We start from the raw sequence: 20,287 nt of genomic DNA on the forward strand, positions 1-20,287 counted from the left end.
CACCAATAATGACATTATTTTCCTTAGCTCCTTCGGCTTGCTCTAGCTGAATGAGCACCTTTGCATTGTTTAAATCTCAGGGTGTGCACTGGTAAAGGAGCCTTGTCAATCTACATCTCAGAAAATACCAATCGCCCTTCATTAATGGCCGATTGTACCTATCAACGGAAAACATTGCAATCATTAGTTGCATGAGATATAGAGTTATGCCACTTACAGTATGCATGTCATTTAAACTCCTCAAGTGACGGTATAGAACATGTGACAATCGGATGTCCCTGTTTTTGAGAAGTTCATAAAAAATCTGATCACACTTAGAGACATCAAAAGTAAATTTCACCTCATCTTGTCGATTCTTTTGAGTTGGCTTGAGAGATGGGCAAGAACAAGGTTTGGCCTTTGATGGCCAAATGAACTCGGCGGCATACACCTCTTTACTCTCATCGTTCGAATTGTCGGAAACATGATCAACTACGTGTGTGCTGGACCGATGAGTCTTATTAGTGTCTTTTGCATTCTTAAGTTTAAACTCTGAACCCAAAACTTTCATTTGCAAATAATTAACAATATGATACTCGAAGCCTTTGAGTTTCACTTTCAAATAAGAACGCAAGCCATTGAAAGCCAAATCCGCTAAATATTTTTTTAGAAATTGTCAAATTGGAGCATTGGTTCTTTATTTCTTTGAATCTTTAAAAATAATCAGAAGAAGCCTCATCTTGGCCTCGCCTAGCCGATGTAAAATCTGACAATTTTGCCTCATTTTCTCCGCTAAAGAAGTGTTCATAAAATTTACGCTCCAATTGATTCCAATCCTGAATAGAATTTGGATCAAGCGAAGAAAACCAAGTGAAAGTTGTTCTAGTTAAAGATAAAGAAAATAAACGCGCATACAAAACATCATTAAAACCGGCTTCTGCTAACTGCAAAATATATTGACTTACATGCTCCCAAGTTGTACGAGTATGATCACCACTAAATTTAATGAACTCGGGAACACGCCAACCAGCGGGATAAGAAACAAAATCAAACTCAGGAGGATAAGGTTTTTGATACAAAAGTGAGCCTCACATATATCCACCCCAATTTTATTTTTAATTGCATTGGTCAGATCCTCCTTAAATTTAATGAGATCGGCCTGATAATGTGCGCTGGTATAAAAAATAGATGAAAGACGAGATGGGCATTAGTATTAGAATGTGTTATCGTCTGTGTAGAATTTGGAATCAGTCCTTGATAAGGTTCGGATCCCTGCGATGTACCTGCTATAGTAGCTGTACGAGGGGGTGTGTATGCCGACACCTCATTAGTTTGGCCAGGGGAAGCCGAACCAAGAATCATCTCAAGTGGTGTAGGTGATGGTGGTGTCATCACCATGTCACCGATCTGACCAGGTGCATAGACGGTCTGACCAGTCAGACCGGTCTAACCAGTCGCTGGACCAGTACAACCGGTTTGACCTTGTTGTTGTTTAGCATGAAGGATGGCATGACGAACTACTTGACGCTCTTAACAGGGTCATCACGATCCTTTTTGAAGCCTTTCAAGAATTGCACCTTGACGTGCTCCTCAAGGACCAGGTATGCCTGGCGTTCCTCGTCTCTGAGCTCTTCGATCGTCGCTGTGATGATGCTGTCCTTGGTCACCTCGAAAGAACTCATCTTCTTGAAAACTACATTAGATTGGTTTTTCTAACCAAATTAATCTGTCCCAGCAGAGTTGCCAAAAAGTGTGTTGACACAATTTTCGGCCAAACACACTTAGATGCACTAGAACGTGTGAAAGATCGTCAATACGATCAACTCCGGTGAAATCCTGTGCCGACCGGTCAGACCGGTGGGGCGAACCGATCAGATGGGTTATGCAGAACTTCGCGTGAAACCTAGACCAACGAGCCCGGGAGGGATCCCGTCGGAGCTCACGGAGCTAGGGTTGCTCTGAGATCGGTCAGGCCACTTAGAACGCCTTCAAACACCGCCGGATAGCAGGAAGAACAACAATTATGGTTTGGAAAAGTGCTAGGGTTTGAGAGGACAAAAGGTAATATAAAGTATATTGAATCAATTGGGATTACCCTTAACCGACCTTAGCCTTCATATATATAGGCAAAGACGACTGGTCTGACCAGTTGGTCTAACCGGTCTGACCAGTCGGCCACCGACATTGCCAAATTTGGCTGTCAACAATTGTCTTATTATTTATTACCGTTTGAATGATATGGACATTTCGGTAGTATACAAGAAATTATATTTCTTTTTTGGCAGTCTTGTGTTGAGATTCATGTGTTCCCACGGGGGCAAGCTTGGCAGATGAGATGCAGGTCGCCGGCTGCGTCGCCCGTGAGAATGATTGGGGAGGCCTGATCGGCGTCGCAACGTCAAGATGGTACACAAGTGCACTCCTACTATTGTTTTAGGCCTAATTGGTAGCACTATTCAGGTTCGCATTGCGTCTGGGTCTGGGCTACTAGTAATCTCTCCGGCCCTATCCCCAAGAGGTGATGGCAGCCTATACTGTGCATGTAGGACCTACAGGAGGGACGTACGATATCTTTGCAAATGGCCAGCAGGTACAATTATCCAGCTGCACATATTTTTTTAATTAGTGTCTTATTTGCTGGAAAGTAATACTCGATGTTGTCTAATTGGATAAATTACGTTGAAGTCATTTGAACAGTGAGCTACCGATCGATTACCTGCTGTTGGGCTGCTGCGTGACAATAAGCTACCGTGTATGCATATGCTTGGCCTATCATATCAAGTTTCAACTCACCCTTTCAATCACATACTCACATTGGATTCTCGCATTCTACATGGTGATGAATTTATCTCTCCCTTTGTTTAGTGTTTAACAAAAAATTTAAACACATACAATGCTAAGTCAAAGATGATTAATTTTTAATTATTACTATCAATAATATATACTATCCATGCAGTACTTAAAATTCAAAGTAGCCTTACTAGCTAGTATTTTGTAAATTTTCGTCGACTATATATGGTGAAGTTGTGGCTTTTAATACCAAGCCAATACTTGATCACGATTGGGTACACTGATGTAAGACATAACCAAGTTTAATTTGCCTTAGGCTGTTGTATCAGGATTTCCAGTTTAAGGCTATATACAGGTGGGTGGCACCGGAATGTAGTTCCAACCACTAGCTATATTATTCTATGCAAAGTTTAATCCAATCTCGTACATTTAAATTATATGATAATATTAGGTTGACAGCGAAGTATCATCTGACTAGATTGTAAGTATACATGATAGTTGCTTGGAAATCAACAAATCATAGATGCTATAAAGGGATTCTCTTGCTTTTTTTCAGTGTAGATGTTGGGAGAGAACAAATAGAGATATGATTTCTGTTAATGGCTTAAAAAAAATCCTTACTTTGTTATCAACAACCAACAGTAAAAATAGTACACCATAAATAGACTATATGAATCAGAAAACAGCAAAGGAGTCAGACAGTGCTTGTTTGCCTCAGGTCAATTTCGCTACTTAATTTGATTAGGACATCTCAAAATTCCGGAGTACATTATATTAAAAAGTGGGAAAATTGCGTTGATTGATAGAGTTATATATTTCACATGCATTGTTATATATGTTTCCTGTTCTGTTTATTATCCTAATATTATTAATCTACAATTATATCTTGGTGAGGCATACACACAAATCTAATTTCCCCTATCACTTTTCAGATATCCACGTGTCGCAACATCATCAGCTAGTATTGCTACACGTAAGACTTTAGCTAGAGGCACAGAACAGAAAAATAGACAAGCTAGAGCCACCAAATTATTCCAATTGGAACTGGGAGTCAGATCTCAAACACCCAAGCTAGAAGCCGGCGAGTTATTTAGATTAGTGAATCACTCAACTAGATTCGCTGCGTCAGCGTAATTGTGCGATTATGCATTACTTTACAGTAAATTAGTTGCCACGTCGTCATCTGCCACTGTGCATAAACAACTAAAAATCCTTTTAGTACCCTAGCGTTGGACCTGTTGACGCTTCTAATAGTACCAAGTTGATAATATAAAATTTGGGGAGGGTGCACCCCTTGGAATGACCTAACATAATGGCGGAATTCCCTTTCTTTTCTCTACCTGCATCAGTGTTGATGCAAATCTCGGTCAACACACGAGAGCACTCGAACGTGCGAGTCGCAAACGGACTGAAGAGCAGCAAGGCCACACGGACCGGTTAGACCGGTTGAGCAAACCGGTCAGACCGGTTTCTAGGGTTTCGCTGGAATCGGTCGTCTCGAGGGATAAGTATCACACTTACGTGGTGAAGAGCAGCAAGATTTACGAGAAAACCAGCAAAGGATAACCAACGCGCTTACGTAATGAAGAACGACTAGTTTACGAGCAAATTAGCAAAGGCCGTCGAAGCCCTCGCCCGGGAGGGACCCCGTCGGGAGGGACCCCGTCAGGGCGTGAACAATGCCGGACGTGCCCTAGGTCGACCAGCGAGCTTAGGACGCCATCAATGGCCGTGGAGATCACGATGGACAGTAAGAGAGATTGGAAAAGACTAGGGTTTAGAGGTAAAAAGTAGATGCATAATGTTTTGTTCGATTGGGTGTGTCTCAACCGGCCATAGCCCTTTATATTTATAGGGTGGGAAGGTCTGTACCCGTGGGAGGTCAAAAATATGTTACAAACCGACCTAGAATCAAATTATAACTCTAATTCGGACTAATCTGCTAAAAACCGGTCAGACCGGTCACCAAATCCGGTCAGACCGGACTCCTCGTGCTGCACAACAGTCAAAACCGGTCAGACTGGTCCCCAAATCCGGTCAGACCGGTTTTGCCCAGATAGGCGAACTTCTTGGCTCCATAACTCCTATACCCGGACTCCGAATTAGGCGATCCATATGTCCGTTTCGATCGTCTTGACTAGGGCTTCGTCTAGGTGCATTAAAACCCATGATTTGACCTCATCTTGATGCCTTTTTGTGCCCATCTTTGTCTCATTGATGAAATCATATCTAGAATATCCCAAAATGATCTCCATATCCTGCACAATGGTTATATATGCCAAACTTGTAAAATAATAAGAATTAATATTGAATTGCCTATTTTGGCCTTTATCTTGCCTACTTCAGGTCATGACAATTTTGAGTGTCAACAATCAGTACCTTTTCCTGTCCCTGAATGATTGAAAGGAATCGATTGATTGGTGCATGGTAGGGACGGTCACACTTGGAAAATCATGCAAGAAAGAAATTCAAAAGTCTTGGTAAAAAGGAGTCAAAAAATGTTTTCTTGGAGTGGCATATACATGTCACTGTTATACTTTAGAGGCTGCTATATATACCGGGGCAGCATGCAGTTTAATTAACCGGGGGTAGATTGTGATGCACCACTCACCATATCTCGAAAGTTTTATTCTAGGTACTAACCAATAATATTGTTTTGAGTGAGAAATGTAGTGTTAATAATTTACTATTTAGCATAGAGAAATGTGCGTCTATTTATATTTTTAATCAGGCCCTTTTCCAAGGTCACTGACCCTCGGAAATATGCCTTGCCTGGAATAAAAAGGATACGTGCCATTTCGACACCTTTGAAAGTTCAAAGGAAAGAAAGAATAACTAACCATGTCATCTCACAAAAAAAAGAGGATATATCAAACTCATTGTTGGAAAGGTGGTTGGAATCCCAATTAAATTGACGAAGTCACCACAGACGTCTCACTATACCAACAGGAACGTCTCCTACCACTTAAAGCATAACGCCGTTAAATCCTGGAATATTCGCTCCTACGGAGAGTCGAACCTATGATCTAATGTGCTACAAAGACTCTTGTAACCACTAGACTACAAACTCTTTCACACATACAAGGGATCTAAAACCAATCCCAAAATATTTTAGTCTTTTTGAAAAGCGGTGCATAACAAAGCCTAGCTACACTATCGGATTTCGAGCATTCGTCGTGTGTCAAAAGCACACAGCAAAATAAGCCTAGCACACGGCGAAAACGTCGCCGAGCGTGGCCGACGGCGAAAACCCGACGTCAGCCACAGACACGGCATAGGCCATGTTTGCCGTGTGCCATATTACGGGCACACGGCAAATTGCCGTTTTCCGGTAGTGCTAGTAGACAACTAAATTGTGCAAAGAAACATTAGCAGGTTACGAATCAATATAAAAACAAGCATACTTCTTTTCAAAAAAAATATAAAAACAAACATATACATTCTTTTTTTCATATATTAATTTTTATACTCATTATTCCACATACCTTATGATTGATATATATTAATTAGAAGCAAAATAATGACCACACAAAGCAATGGATCTAACTAAAACAAAGATTAAAAGAATGTTGAAGTGAGCATTAAGTTAATTGTACCTAAGAATATACTGTCTGTTGAAACAATTATGTACAAATGTACAGAACGTCAAGGGAAACTACTCCGGCCAATCTTGGAGAAGGGGTTTGACCGCTTGCTTTGCTCTAACGGCAGCTCAAGAAAATTCATCCATATACTACTTCCATTAGTTCATCGAGAGGGTACTGCACTAAAAATGAGACGAAAGCGATGACACCGCTAGCTAGTTTGCTCACCACACCACTACAGTATTATTTATCTGAAAAATATACCTATCTGTGATGATATCTTTCAAGTGTCAGACCCACCCAGGGGAAAATGCCACTGCATATCAGCATATTGCAAGACGTGCCAATAATACTCCCTATTACAGAAATGATTTCCAGGAACGCCCTGTTTTTTCCCAGGGGCGGGTGCAAATGTACCCCGCTCCTACAACAGGAGCTGGGTACTGTAGCATTTCACCCGCCCCTAAAAATGCATCTTCAGGGGTGGGTGACGGCACCACCCGCCTCTAAAAATAGGGCTCATTTTCAGAGGCGGGTGGTGTCGTCACCCGCCCCAAAATATCCGATTTCCAGGGGTGGCCGGTGCCATCAGCCACCCCTAGAAATGCGCCCTATTTTTAGGGGCGGCTGGTGCCAGCCGCCCCTGGAAAACCATTTCTAGAGGCGGCTGGTAATCCCACCCGCCCCTGAAAAGGGCAATAAATATCTGGCCGCGCACCATCTTCCTCCTCCCGGTAGAACAGTGCTCTCTCGGGGGAGGTGCTGTCCGTAAATTCCATGGATCATAAATAGGGGAGGGAAGGTTTTGAACTCGATTTCCTTGAAGTTGGAGGCTCTAGGAGGTAAGTAGCACCTAATTCTATATTTTTTTCTAAACTTTTGGGTTAATTTTAATGGTCAAATTGTGCTCTCATTCCTCTAGCTAGATGTAGATCTAAATTAGGTGGATTTAACATTTAAGCCATGAATTGCTTTAACTTTTTGGATAAATCTATGCTATTTTAGTTGGAGCACATGAATAGGTAATTATTTGGGCCCAATCTTTAAGTTTTAGCCTCATTTAGATGTGAACATATTTCCAAAAATTATAGAGAAGAGAGAAAATGATATGATCTCCCTCATATATTTATACACATGAAAGATATTTTTTCCATCCTGTGTTTTCACACGAATTATTATTTCTCTTGTTTGAAATTATGTGAAATCCGAAAGAATAAAAAAATACTTTCAGAAAATGCAAGATTTTAACCCTAGGATTAACCCTTGTTTAAAGATTTATTATTATATCGGATGACATAGTAAATTGATTTTATCCAATATTTACGCTTATGTGTAGATTTACTTGGCATATATTTCTGAAACTATTTAAGAGCTCATTTTAATTTGTTTAAATCATGTATTATTTTTCTATTGTTGGTGTTTAGAGATGGATAGAACTTGGATGTACAAAGCACGAAGGACGGATGCATATTTCCGTGGAGAAGTTGATAAATTCATTCAAGCTGAGGAAAACAATGCAAGAATTGAGAAGACACAGATGATACATTGCCCATGCGGAACCTGCAAAATCTGAGAGTATTCAGCAACACAACTATAATTAGATCGCATGTGTTGATTAGTGATTTTATAGACAACTACATGATCTGGAATAAGCATGGTGAAGAAGAACAACCTCAAAGAGAGAATTCAATCGATGAAATAATGCAAGAGCCCGAGTTTCGTATATTGTTTGATGCCTTTGATGATGCTAGCTGTGCGGATGAAGGTGTTGGTGGTGGTCATTTTGATGGTGTCGACGGGAGTCCCATCGATCTTGGCAGTGATAATGATAGCAATGAACTTGATGATGGTGATTTTCTGAGCCAGTTGTTGCGTCACACTAAAGTGGAGTGTTGGTTGGTAGTGCTAAGGGGTTAGAAAACTTCGAGATAGTGAAGAAATCAACAGAAGAAAATATATATGAGCGGTCTAAAGGATGTCCGAAACACTAGACGATTGTTCGTTTTGTACTTGAGCTGCTGGTCAGACAGTAGTTTTTCAATGATCTCCTGGGTATGTTGGTCTGGTTGCTTCCGAAGCCAAATAAAGTGTCTGCGAACACATATCGAGCAAAGAAGCTTGCCAGCCCATTCACAATGGGTGTGGAAAGAATTCATGCATATCCAAATCATTGTATTTTGTATCGTCGGGATGCTTTTAAAGACTTGGACAAATGCCATGTATGTTCTGCAAATAGGTACAAAAACAATGCTGGTTATTGTGGCGGCGATAATCAAGGTCCAGGAGACAGGAACAAAAGGAAGAGGAAGGGTGCAGCGAATAGTGTTGTAGAGGCACCAGATACTACTTTAGGCATCTCTCAGAAGCAAAGTCGAATTCCGGCGATGGTTATGTGGTACCTCCCAGTTGCCGACCGCCTAAGACGTTTCTTCTCCAACCCAAAAGATGCTGAGCTGATGCGCTGGTGGGATTCAAATAAGCGCAAGAAGGGCGATGGAAAGCTTTGACATTCAGCTGATGCTCGGCAGTGGAAGAAATTCGATGAGCAGTGTTATCTAGAATTTGGAAAGGACCCAAGGAACGTTAGGTTTGCGTTGAGTACGGATGGAATGAATCCGTTTGGTGACAGAACTAGCACTCACAGTACTTGGCCGGTGATCTTGATGATGTACAACCTGCCTACATGGTTGTGCCAGAAGAGGAAATATCTTCTGTTGTCCATCCTTATACAAGGACCCAAGCATCCTGGCATCGATATTGATGTTTTCCTTGAGCCTCTGATGCAAGAGATGGAAACTCTTTGGAAGGAGGGTATCGATATGTTTGACGGCTTCACACGACAGACCTTTAATCTAAGAGCTATTATCTTCACCACCATTCATGATTACCAGGCTCTGTTTGTTCTTTCGGGACAGGTCAAAGGTAGGACGGGATGCTCGGTCTACGTGGATGAGACTGTATCATCTTTCCTGGAAGGTTCTAGAAAGTTAGTTTACCTTGGCCACAGATGCTTCTTGGTGGAAGGACATCAATACCGAAGTAAGTTCTACTCCTTTTTTAATGGCAATGCTGAATTACATTCTACTCCAGTAAAAAGAGACGGGCACTATATTTTCAGAATGGTGAGGACCATCCAGGTTAGCTATGGGAAGGTGACAAAAGATGAAAAGAAGAAAAATAGAGATAAGGCACCAATCGAAGGTGTACCATTCAAGAAACAGTCCATCTTCTACAAGTACTTGCCATATTGGGGTGATCTTGAAGTCCGCCATGCAATCGATGGTATGCACCTGAAGAAGAATGTGTTTGGTAACATGATTGGGCTCCTTCTAGAAACATCAGCAAAGACAAAGGATACCTTAAAGTCACGTCAAGACCTAGTAGCCATGAAAATAAGGGAGGATCTTCACCCTATAGATAAAAGTGTAAGGATCACTGGGGTGTCCGACCCTAGAGGGGGAGGGGGTGAATAGGGTCGCTAATGGCTTTCTATCCTAGGGCTCAATCTATTTGTATGAGATAAACCTAACACGTCCTACGTATGCTAGTTATGACTAAGGTTTATCTATGCTACTCTCTACTTACCCCTAAAAGACTTGCAACCTATAGCCAATCCTAATCAAACTAACTAAGAAAGTAAAGGCACGCAAGATAGAGTAAAAGCGGAAACGTAATACGGTAAGTAAAGAGGTAAGGGAGAGAATATGCAAACTCCCGTGAAGACACCAAGACACACGATTTAACGTGGTTCGGTTAGGACACCAAGTCCCTCCCTACGTCCACAGCCACTTGTCCAACACGAAACAAGTGTGATGCCGAGTCTCTCCGCTTGATCACCGTCTTGTGTTCGCCACCAAGGCTCCCGGCAAGCAAAGGCTAAGTGACCCCAAGTCACTAAGACAAGGCCACCGCCATCGTCTCTCTCGAAGCGTCACCCACGGCACCGTCTTCACTATCGGAGCTTCTCACCAAGAGGGGTCTCCTTCCCCGCACAAAGTGTCGTTGCCACTCCACACCAAGTCGGAGGGTCACACGACGAGTACAATGATTGCTTGCCGCAGCAAGGCTTCTCTCATGGGAGCTCTCGCAAGAACTAATCCCTATTACAAGCACTAAGCACTCTCACAAGTGTGCTTAAGCCTATATGATGTACAATGATGCTCTATGGTGGTTGGAGGTGTTCTTCAAGTGTAGTAGGCTTCAGCAACTCTAGCACACACAAATGAGACGTGGGGTGGCATATATATAGCCCAACCCTTCAAACTAGCCGTTGGGAAAAGGCTGACGAAATACCTTAATGCCGGTTGATCCGACGCTCAGTTTTTGTCATCACTGGTTTAACCGGTGAGTGTATTTTCCCAGCAACTTAGCCGTTACTGCTCCAACGGCTACTTGATCAATTGCACCGATGCTCTTGAAATCATCGTCGGTTTAACCGGTGAGTGCAAGCTCAGAAACCTCCCGAAAAATGGAGTCTCTGGACAACTGCACCGACGCTCACTTTGCCTTGATCGCCGGTTTAACCGGTGCTTGTAAAACTCCTGCTGTCTCTTCGGCCTCTAAGTCAATTACACCGGTGAGTGTAAAACACCCTACGTCGGTTAATCCGGTGCCAAGTTCATTGCACCGATGAGTGCAATTTGCTCATCATCGGTTTAACCGGTGATAGCAAATTGTCCTCGGAACCACCGTAGGGGCGGCTCTTCGGGACTAGCTACGCCTATCTTCTCTTTGTCATCACTTGAACCTAAAAGCTTGAGAATGGACATCTTAACAATCATATTAGTCCAAGTGTTGTGTTGTCTATATCAATCACGTAAGCGGTTGGTGCCATGGCACGCCCCTGGAAATTGATTTTCAGGGGCGGGCCCTGTACCCGTTCCTGTAAAACTTGATTTCTAGCTGCGTGAAACAGGGACGGGTGGCGCGCCCGCCCCTGAAGATGCCAATCTACCCGCTCCTATAAACGTTTTCTGCAGTAGTGACTATCAACTAAAGTTACAAGGAAGGGGCGGAGCTAGGCAAGCAGGCCACCGGGGTCACCTTCACTGGAGGATGGGGTCGGAGAGGCTTAGAACAATCACTTTCCACTGAATTTACTGGAATCCGTTGGGGTAAAATAGCTCGAGCTCCGCCCTTAGGGGAAAGAACAGTCGAGCCGATTTTAATTTTCCGTCACTTGACATATCAAACAAACAATTTTCTCAGTCCACAGTACAAAATCCTTCTTCTTAAAATTTTTAGTCTTCAATAATTTGTCCTTAAGCAAAGGCATGGTATAATGTTGCTTTATTTTTCTTAAAGAATTCTGTTATATAAAAAAACTATGCATTGCGAGTGAGTTTTCCAAGTCTTATTACTCATCAAATTCATCTTTTTGTCTAGCAACTGTTCCAATAAGTTATGAGAAAATATAATAGTTAAGTTATTTTAGAAATAATATATAAATATGTGTACTCCATAGACTCCTAACTATAATGAACATATAATGGAAAAAACCTACTTACAACTTACATATAAGCATCATGCTCTAACCCGCTTCTACAAATAGATTTCCAGAAAAAAAAATTAGAAAAAAATGAAAACAACAAAACAAAAAAATATCCTAGCTAACCAGCCACCACCACAGGCCCCTCTACTATAGAGGTAAATTTTTTTATAAAATTGATGAAATATACACACTTGCATTAACTAGGATTCAACCCCTTACCCTCAAGCCTCGTAGGTACCCTCCTCTCCACCATACTACACAATCACTTATGGCTCTATGAGGTATGTTATTCTTTTGTATTAACTCTAAAATCGATTTGTAGGAGCCGATGAAGCCATCATCTACCATTAAAAATCTATTTACAGAGGTGAGTGATGTCACCACCCACCTCTGAAAATGTTTTTCTATATTATTGAATATAGCAAAAACAAATTAAAAAATTTTAAGGGCAACGGTGAAAATATATTTCCAGGGGCGGATGATGGTGTCATCCGCCCCTGAAAATAGTGGTCATCTTCTGAGGCAGGAGGCGCCATCACCCACCCCTAAAAATATAATTGCAGGAACAGTTCGAATGCTGCAGTAACCCCACTCTTCAAAAAGAGCGGGTTATCTTTTGGACCCTCTCTAAAAAAAGGACGCTCCTACTAATTGGTTTTGAAGTAAGCAATGACCCTAAATGTTGATCTCTCTCGTAATCTAGATCATCTTTGCTCCAAATATTACCCTTGTGTGGGTGCATTTTATTTGTTTGACTGCATGCACTCAAAATGTAAATGAAGTAATGCATGAATCCGTACGACGTAGCTATCAATTATCATTAGGCCACCTTTAAGCAAGCAAATCTTCAATTAGTGGTGGCTTAATCATTCATGCTGGCCCCTCCAAGAGACCATAACAAATTAAACGCGCATTATCTTTTTGAACGTATATTGCTGAGGAATGAGCAGTACTCACTCCTGGTTGTGATGAGTGAATTGTCAACCGTGCAGTGTGATCGTGTGCTTGGTCTTTCGTTGCAGGTACACGGGCGTCGAGTGTCGACGGTGAGCTGCCGTGGAGGTGTTGTGGCCGATGGACCGTGCGGTGGACGGCAGTGAAGGGCAGCCGGTACCGGAGCTCGGGCCGGGCGGCAGCTGTGGCGTCCACTCCTGGATCGAGGGTGCAAGCACTGGTGGATGGTGGGTTTCTTGGTTTGCACCACAAAACCAAGCTGGCAGATGGCGGTTGAAGATGCCAAGTCATGGAGGCACGGGCATCGGTCTCGGGACTGGCGGAGGTGACGGGCGTCGGGCGGCATCTAGGGCCGTCAGAAGGCTGAGGCGGGAACGACGTCTAGGGCCACGGCATGGAGGCGGGAATCTTCCCGCGCGTGGAGTTTTTGCGGTTTTCACAAAACCGGCCACCTCACTGGGTTTCGCAAACCCCTCAAAACCGCGGATCAGATCTGCATCGACGTGGAGGCATCGCGGAGAAGGCTTCGAGTCGAAGAAAGAAACTCCGCCATCGGATGAGATCTTGTACCCTTTTCGGTTTTGCCCCTACGGGCGTTTTAGTGTACGAGTCAGGGTGGAGGTTATTTCTGGGAAGTGACCGGTCTGTGAGACCGGTCTGACCGGTCGCCCCCGAGGTCGTATAAATACATCTCACCTGCCATCTTGGATAGGTGAGCCTCCAAGCCACGAGTCCTTTTCTGTTTTTCCTTGCTCCTCTCTCTGTTCTTGGGTTAGGCCGAGGTCTCCATGGAAAACGTGGTCTAGATTATAGCTAGGTCCACAAATTTGAGAGGGTGGATGAATGGGTGGAGGTCTAGCTCTTGTATAGGTGAATTCCTCTGTAAATCACGATGAATTTGAATGAAATCGAGGACCCTTTTGAGCAGTTCTCTTGTGTTCCCGTTCATCTTTTGTTCATGGATTGATTTCCTCTCTTTTGGTGGTTTTTGGGATCAAAGCTTTCTCTTGGTGGGTTTAGGGACTCCGTGATTTGCTTCTCGACCATCTAGCCTAGAGCTAAACCCCCGAGAATCACGAGTCCCTCAGATTGAGGTTTTTGGAGTTTTTGGAAAACCCTCTTTTGCCTCTTTCCCCCTCAAAATTCTAGTGATCCTTTGCGTTTTGGGTTAATTCTTTTTGTGGAGAGGTTCGTCTCCATCCCAGGAACCTCCCTGCAAATTTTGAGACCATTTGGTGATGATTTGAACGAGTAATCTTGAAATCACCTCGAGTTCGCAGGCTGAAATACTGTTCTGGGTAGAAGCAGTCTGACCGGTCGCAGAAACTGGTCTGACCGGTCGGAGCAACCGGTCTGACCGGTCTGGAATTTCAAATCCAGCCCGACCGGTCTGACCGCCCAGAGCGAGCGATCTGACCGGTCCCCGACTGTGAGGTCTGCAGTTTTTCTCGATAGCTTCCGTGTTTTCTCTCGCTCGTTCCTAGGGGTGATTTGTGTTGGTTTAGCTCTTCTATAGCTACTCCACACCTCATCTAGGATTTGAGGGTTTGTGGTGATTTTCGGGATATAGGCCGACGGATCAATTTCAAAAAAATTTTGATCGGCTCCCATTCACCCCCCTCTGGTCGCCAGTTTTGGTCCCTCAATTGGTATCAGAGCCTGGTTAAGGTTTTCATTACCCTAACCGGTTCGAAAACCATTTGGCAACCATGGCGAGTCTTGGTAAGATCTCTGTGTTTACCGGCGAGGACTATGCCTACTGGAAGGTTCGCATGCGTGCCTTCTTGCAGAGCTTAGGAGCCGAGGTTTGGGATATAACCAAGAATCAGGCTTACGACGTGCTTGCCATTCGGACCACTCCTCTGCAAGTGACCGAGCATGAGGCTAACGCCAAGGCTGTCAATGCCTTGTTCGCTGGCGTTTCTCGAGCGGAGTTCTCACGCGTCCAGGGTTTTCAGGAAGCCCACAAGGTTTGGACGTGCCTTGAGAACTACCACGAGGGCACACCTCAGGTTAAGGCTAGGCTTTTCGAGACTCACCGGCGTGAATATGAGAACTTCACACAAGGACCGGGTGAGAGCATTGGCGACATATTTAGTCGGTTTCAATTGATTGTGAACAAAGTCAGTGCGAACAGATCTGCTGATGCCCTTGACTACACAGAGCATGAGAAGGCTCTCAAGTTGCTCTACGCACTTGACCGCTCTGTGTGGGATCTCAAGGTGAACACGATCATTGAGTCTGTAGGCTATGAGACTCTGACCGTGAATGAGCTCTTCAGCAAGCTCAAGGGCACCGAGGTGGATAACCAGACACGAGCCAAGCTCAATGGTGCCCCTCCTTCCAAGAGCATTGCTCTTGTGACTGGCCCAGGTGGCTCGAGCTCTAATGCTAACTCTGCTCTTGGCTTTTCTCTTGCCTCTTTGCCTTCTGTTACAGATGAGCAGCTAGAGACGCCGGGCGACGACGACTTGTGCCTCCTCATCAACAAGTTCCAGCGTGTCTACCACAACAGGCAGAGGAGGAAGAACCCCGGGTGCTACCACTGCGGTGATCCGAACCACTTCGTCGCCGACTGCCCCAAGAAGTCCGGTGGTAGCCAGAACAACAACCTCGACTACTACCGCCACCGCGACCGCGACGAGGGAGGCTCCAACAAGGAGCGTCGGCACCACAAGCATCGCAGTCGTGACCAGGGAGGGCGCTTCGACAAGGAGTCGCTCAAGAAGCGCTTCCAGTACAAGGCTAAGAAGCGGGAGAAGGCTTTCCTGGTGCAGCTCAGCGACCTCGACAAGAGCTCCGAAACCGACCACTCTTCTTCACCGACCTCCGACGACGATGACAAGAAGAAGAAGAAGAAGAGGGACAAGGAAGCCACCGGCTTCATCGGCCTTTGCTTGGCAGCCGGTCGGCGCAAGAGCTTCTGCACCATGGCGGGTGAGGCCAATGGTGCTCGTGCGTCTCCAGGTAGACATGCTACACCGACGCACGACGACTCTTCTCCTGGATCCGAGAGCGATTCAGAGGTAAACTCCACTATCGACCTGCTTGATACTGAGGTTAGGGAGTTATATGCCGCTCTCGACAATCAGGAAAGGCTGCTTAAGGAAGCAGCTAGAGAGCGTAAGAAGCTTAGGGCTGAGCTGGCTTGTGCTAGAGAGAAATCTGGTGAGGATGAGTGCGCTGGCTGCATATCTCACATGAATGATCTTATTGCTCTCCGTGCCAAGCATGATGAGAACATTGTGAACTTGGATGTTGCCAAGACTTCGCTTGCTGACGTGTCTCACGAGCTTGCTAGGGCCAAGCATGAACTTGAACTAGCCAAGGACGCTCCTATTGTTAGTGATGTGCTTGAATGTGATGAGTGCTCCATCTTTAAGTCTGATCTAGCTTCTTTGCAGTCTAAGTTTGCTACTGTTGTGTGTGAGCTAGAGGAGCTTAGATCTAGGCCTGTTCTGCTTGGTGCTTGTAAGCTTTCTCCCACGCTTAGGTCAGAGCTAGATGAGAAGAACGCCTTGATTAAGTCTTTGGGGAAGACTAAGGTCGTGGAGTCTAGCCCACCTATTAATTGTCATGTTTGCCCTGGTCTGATTTCTGATCTGGATAATCTTGCGGTAGAGAAAGCCAACTTGGAGAATGAGAACACATACCTTAGAGCGATTCTTAGCTGGGTTTCTAGTAGTGAGCCGCAGTTGGGCATGATGATCAAGTAGTTTAAGCGTGGTGATGGATTTGGGGTTGGTTACACCTACACGAAGTCAGACTTTGACAAGCTGTATGGTAAGATTGGTAAGGCTGCTGGAGTTCCTAGTGCTCTAAACAATGCTAGTACGAGCACGCAGCCTTCACTTGTTGACCCCGTGGATGGTGTGCTGAAAGAACCATCAAAAGCACCTCCACAAAAGTAGGTTTGGGTTCCAAATCCCAATGAGCTGAGGAATCCCCTCAATACGCTCCCTGCTGCCGCAGCCCAGGTTGCCCAGAAGAAGGGGGCTGCTCCTCCCCGTCCAAAGGTGGGGCCTCCACCTCCAAAGAGAGAGGTGAGGTACCACTATGAGTTTTGTGACAGAGATGGTCATTTGGAGGAGTTTTACATCAGGAGGAAGCGGGCTGTGAGGCGTGAGCAGGAGAGACGCAATTCGGACATGTACTCTGCTCGGGTGCATGGTCCTCCTCAGCGTGGTGGTAGGCAAGATGCTAGGGCGCGCCGTGTAGGTGGAGGACAGGGAGACGGTGGTGGTTACCGTGCTCCAGCTGGTGGTCGCTTTGCCGGTCATGCTCCTGGTCGTCCTCAGTACGGCTGTGGACCACGGGACCGAGGCTTTGGAGGAGGTTACGATGGTGGTCGTCAGCCTCGCGGTAGACGGGACAGGGGATACGCTTTTACTGATTTTGCTAACCCTTCTGTAGAGCAAATGGCTCGACACTGGTTTGCTTCACACTTTGCTAATCCCAGTGTTGAGACATTTGCTCCCCCTTTATCTCACTACTGATGTGCAGGTTGGAGGCTTGGAGAACAGGTGGATCATGGAGTCCGGTTGTTCGCGCCATATGACCGGGAATGACAAATGGTTCTACAGCCTCACCCCAACGCGCCACAAAGAATACATCATATTTGGGGATAATGGTAAGGGCAAGGTACGTGGTGTTGGCGCTGTTAGAGTTTCTGATCGCTTTACCCTGAGAGAAGTTGCTTTGGTTTCAAACCTTGGGTTTAATTTGCTCTCTGTTTCACAACTTCTTGATGAGGGGTTTGAAGTTCGCTTCAAGGAGGGTTGTTCTCGAGTTTTGGATTCCAGAGGAGGCCTGGTTTGCCGAATCGTTCCTCGTGACCGAGTTTTCTTGGTCGATATCTCTGGAACTCCTTTTGGCCTTTCTTGTTGCTTGTTGGCTGGTCCTTCTTCTGATTTGTGGAAGTGGCATAGGAGACTTGGACATTTGAGCTTTGACTTGTTGTTGAGACTTAGCTCACTTGGCCTGATCTGAGGATTGCCCAAATTGAAGTTTGAAAAGGACCTTGTTTGCCACCCATGTCTCCACGAAAAGATGGTTGCCACCTCCCATCCGTCTGTTAATCAAGTGATGACCACTCACCCTGGAGAGTTGCTACACATGGACACAGTCGGTCCTTCTCGGGTGATGTCGGTTGGTGGGAAGTGGTACGTTCTTGTGATCGTGGAAGACATTTCTCGCTATTGTTGGGTCTTTTTCATGAGAACCAAGGATGAGGCTTTCGAGTTTGTTCGAGACTTGATCTTGAGGTTGAAAAACGAGCTACCCCAGGCCATGAGAGCGATTCGCAGTGACAATGGCACAGAATTCAAAAATGCTCATTTTGACACCTTTTGCAGTGATCAAGGTCTTGAACACCAGTATTTTTCTCCCTACACTCCACAGCAGAATGGGGTTGTAGAGCGGAAGAATTGGACGCTGGTGGAGATGGCTAGGATGATGCTCGATGAGCATAGGACTCCTAGAAAGTACTAGGCCGAGGCGGTTAACACAGCTTGTTATGTGTCCAACCGTATTTTCTTGCGTGTTTTCATGCACAAGACTTCTTATGAGTTGCGATTTGGATGCCAGCCCCGTGTTGACCATCTCAGAGTTTTCGGTTGCCGGTGCTTTGTGCTGAAGGAAGGAAATCTTGATAAGTTTGAGTTTCGATCATCTGACGGTATTTTTATCGGTTATGTTTCTCACTCTAGAGCTTACCGTGTGCTGATTATTGATACTAACATCGTCAGAGAGACTTGTGAAGTCACTTTCGATGAGACTGCACCGTGCAATTCTTCTGTCTTTGAGGTTGCAGGAGATGATGAGCTCGACACCCCCATCTTTGAAGATGAGGAGGAAGAAGCTGCGGTGGGTGATGCTGAGGCTACCATGCGTGCTGTGGACCCAGCCGCCTCCGCCATGAGCTCGGACGATGATGACGGCCCCGATCCGATCGAGTAGGTGACTCAGCCTTCCCCAGCTACACATGAGGAGACACCAGCTTTGGTTGAGGAGGAGGCGACTTCAACAAGGGAAGCACCGTGACACATTCAGCGTCGTCACCCACCTCAACAGATGCTTGGTGACCTCAACGAGCGAGTCACACGGTCTAAGGTAACAAGTATCGCTGGCTTTGCTCATTCAGCATTTGTTGCCTCTTTTGAGCCTAAAGATGTTGGACACGCTCTTTCTGACTCCAATTGGGTCAATGCCATGCATGAGGAACTTGAAAATTTTGAAAGGAATCAGGTTTGGGTTTTGGTTGAGCCTCCGCCTGCTTGTAATCCCATTGGAACCAAATGGGTTTTCAAGAACAAGTAAGGTGAAGATGGGTTGGTAGTGCGGAACAAGGCTCGACTTGTACCCTAGGGGTTTTGCCAAAAAGAGGGTATTGATTATGAGGAAACTTTTGCCCCGGTAGCACGATTAGAGGCGATTCGAATCTTTCTTGCATTTGTTGCTTCCAAGGGTTTTAAAGTTTTCCAAATGGATGTATAATCTGCCTTCTTGAATGGTTTTATTGAAGAGGAAGTTTATGTGAAACAACCCCCTAGTTTTGATAATCCCAAGTTTCCAAACCGAGTTTACAAACTCTAGAAAGCTCTTTACGGTTTGAAACAGGCGCCTAGAGCTTGGTACGATAGGCTTAAAAACTTCTTGCTTGCTCAAGGTTTTAAAATGGGATGTGTTGATAAAACTTTGTTCCTCATGCTCTCTGGCTCTGACTTTTTGTTGGTTCAGATATACGTGGATGATATCATCTTTGGTGGCTCTTCTCACGCTCTTATTTCCAAGTTTTCTGAGCAGATGTCCAGGGAGTTCGAGATGAGCATGATGGGTGAGCTGCAGTTCTTCCTCGGGCTGCAGATCAAGCAAACTTTCTAGGGCACGTTCATCCATCAAGCCAAGTACACGAGGGACTTGCTGCGGAAGTTCGACATGAGTGACTTGTCTCCTCAGCCGACTCCGATCAGCATATCGACGGCGCTTGATGAGGACTTGGACGGTGAGGCGGTGGATCAGAAGGAGTACAGGAGCATGGTCGGCTCTCTCCTGTACCTGACGGTGACCCGGCCGTACATTCAATTCGGTGTCGGCCTCTGTGCGCGGTATCAGGCTTCGCCGTGCACCTCCCAAAGGCAGGTGGTTAAACACATCTTTAGGTATCTGAAATTCACCCCTGAGTTTGGTCTCTGGTACTCTGTGGATTCTTCTTTGGTTTTGGTTGGCTTTTCTAATGCCGATTTCGGTGGGTATCGGTTGGATCGCAAGTCGACATCCCGCACTTGTCAATTTCTCGGTACATCTTTGGTATCTTGGTCCTCTCGCAAGCAGGCTAGCATAGCGCTTTTTTCCACAGAAACTGAGTATGTTGCCGCTGCTAGCTGTTGCTCCTAGATCCTTTGGATGAAACAGACCTTGCAGGATTATGGATTGAGTTTTGGTAGGGTTCCCATCTTTGTAGACAACATGTCCGCCATTAGCATTGCAA

The sequence above is a fragment of the Panicum virgatum genome, chromosome 3N (assembly GCF_016808335.1).
Source record: "Panicum virgatum strain AP13 chromosome 3N, P.virgatum_v5, whole genome shotgun sequence".
Lineage (NCBI taxonomy): Eukaryota > Viridiplantae > Streptophyta > Magnoliopsida > Poales > Poaceae > Panicum > Panicum virgatum.